This window comes from Phlebotomus papatasi, chromosome 2, assembly GCF_024763615.1.
Source record: "Phlebotomus papatasi isolate M1 chromosome 2, Ppap_2.1, whole genome shotgun sequence".
Taxonomy (NCBI): Eukaryota; Metazoa; Arthropoda; class Insecta; order Diptera; family Psychodidae; genus Phlebotomus; species Phlebotomus papatasi.
The window spans coordinates 1,682,106-1,684,715 of NC_077223.1; the positions used below are offsets into that span (position 1 = coordinate 1,682,106).

Genomic DNA, 2,610 nt, shown 5'->3' on the forward strand with positions numbered 1-2,610 from the left:
GCATCTCGTTTGCCGAATCTACATTTTTTGTTATTCTTTTGCATTGTATAATCTCTAGAGTACGTAAAATCTAAAAGTTCATGGAAATTTGAGGAACAAAAGAGGTGGCCGAAATTGCAAGCTGGCCGGAATTTGGCACACTTACCCTATTTCATATAAAAAATAGACATTTTGTGATGATCTTCTCCACTAAGGTAATGTTTACTATTTCTGCCACATCTTTTGCTTCCCCTAAATTCTTATTTATTTTAGTTGTTTTTCGATTTAGAGGTTGTAAAACGCCCAACGAAAGAAAAAAGAATATTTTTCTATGAAAAAGAAAATATTGAAAAGCACATGGAAGAGTTCTGGTCAACTTCAGGATCAATTACACCAAAGGTCTCAGGGCTTCTCTCAGGGTTCCGTGGATGATCAAATGCATTAGACTAAATGTTAAACTCGTTCCGTAAGATACTTTTAAATTTTCTATCCGTTGTTTCACACAAGGTGGTCAAAAACAAGGTGGCCGAAATTCTACTCAAAGTAACCGTCATATTAAGATTATAAACTACTTTTCAAAGTTCCAAATATTGCTATTGGGGATACGCAAAAAAAAGGATTTGGTACCAAAAAGGATGCCAACGGCACGCGGTGTTCCCAAGCGGTCCCCCATCCAAGTACTAACCACGCCCGATGCTGCTTGACTTCGGTGATCGGACGAGAACCGGTATGTTCAGCATGGTATGGCCGTTGACGACATCTTAGCCACTTCCTTACAACCATTAAGTAATTCTTTTGGCGTATGTCCAAGAAACTCATTCATTCATTCATAATAAACCATTCAAGAAATTCACGCTTAGATAAATAAAACATTTTAAATTAGACCAAAAACACATGTTTATCTCATACTCATTATCTTTTTTAGATTGTTCATTTATTTTTTTTTTAAAGATATTGATTCTCGTTAGATCACTTAAATTGAGCAGAATTAGGCGCGGTTAGTACTTGGATGGCCAAAAAAACATTTTCTTCTTTATATCTTTTTTGACTTATACAATTCTTTAAATAAGGCATTATAAAACTAAAAATCTTATAATATCTGCTCATAACGCTTTTGGTTCCGTCACCGAGACTACTAATCTTTAATTCTTTTTTATTCAATGCCGTATATGTATGTGTAGCCGAATGAAGACACTCGATCGTCCATGACTGTTCGATCGTACGCAACTTTAGAGTTATGTTGAACTGCGTTATGCCCTAGACACACTTACGACTTAAGGCGAGAGACGACTGAAAATGATGGAAATGCAATTTAACCATTAAGATTTTTTATTTTATTAAAGAAAGGCATGCTTACTTGATAAAGCAGCAACGTCGAAGGAATAACCGAATGTGGATTATTTGAAATAACAAGTGCCTAAAGCGGTCTTCAGACTAGAGGCGTAGTCCAGTTCCCTAAAACCTATAAATAAGCAATTGCAATAATTTTCCTATCTATACTAAGTTAATGGCTATAAATGTACAATAGTCAGTAAAAAAAAAATTCTGAAAAATATTGCGTATTAAGAAATTACGGTAGTTAAGCGATAAAGCTAAGCCTTCTGAAGCCCGTATAAGACTTCTTAAGATTCATCCTTATGTGCTGGACACATTTACGATTTAAGGCAAGAGACGGCTTGTCGTAATTAAATTCAAAATACTGATTACATTTCCATCAGTTTTTGATTAAGCCAAGACATGCACACAGTTACGACTTAAGTCGTAAGTATGTACTGCTAATCTACTGACAGGCGTCCATTCTTCAATTCTCGCAAGATCTTCATTGAGAACACCGAGAAAAATTTGGATGGTATTTTCTACAAATCGTGTCTTTAAATTCTACTGCCTCAAAAGATAGTAGAAAATACCATCCTCCATAGAAACTTTTCTTTAGAATCTACCATCTTGACATTTTAAAATTTACTATCCTATGGATAGTAAATTCTAACAGCCGGATGGTAAAATCTACTATCTTCTTTTAGATTTTACCTTGACCTCTCTTAGATTCTAATATTCGGGAAGTAAATTTTACTGGCCGCATATTAGATGTTAAAATTTAACTGGAAGACAGTAAATTTTAACGGAGGATAGTAATTTGGATTGAAATTACTATCCAAGCCAGTAAAATTTGCCATCCTGCTGTTAGAATGTCATTTTGGAATATCGTGTGTGCCGATGCAACAGTTCCCGATATGCTTTGAATACATTATAGGAGTTCGTGGCGCAGCTGGAAGATGCTGGACTGTCATCACAAAGGTCGCGTGTTCAAATCTCGGCGGAGTCGTCAATTTTCACGCACCAAAATGGCTTGAAATACAGAGAATGTCATCCAAGAAGGGCCCCAAGCCCTCAAACAATGGCCAAAAATCAATGAAAATAAGGAAAAATAAATTTTTCCGACATTTTTCATTCTAATATCCGGCTAGTAAAATTTACTATCCTGCCAGTAAAATTTACCATCCGGCTAGTAAAATCTAATATCCGGGATATTAGAATTTACCATCCGGTTATTAGAATTTACTATCCATGCAATAGATTCTACAATTTTTGACAGTCCAATTTAATATCGCGTTTGCTGGGTGACTTTTTTAC

At 35.4% G+C, this 2,610-nt stretch overlaps 1 non-coding gene across 1 annotated transcript; it reads right to left on the reverse strand.

Moving 5' to 3' along the window:
- Positions 1-615: 615 nt before the first annotated feature.
- Positions 616-734, reverse strand: LOC129805071 (5S ribosomal RNA). Its single transcript, XR_008752043.1, has one exon. It is a non-coding gene; the product is annotated as a 5S ribosomal RNA (ribosomal RNA).
- Positions 735-2,610: the final 1,876 nt, after the last annotated feature.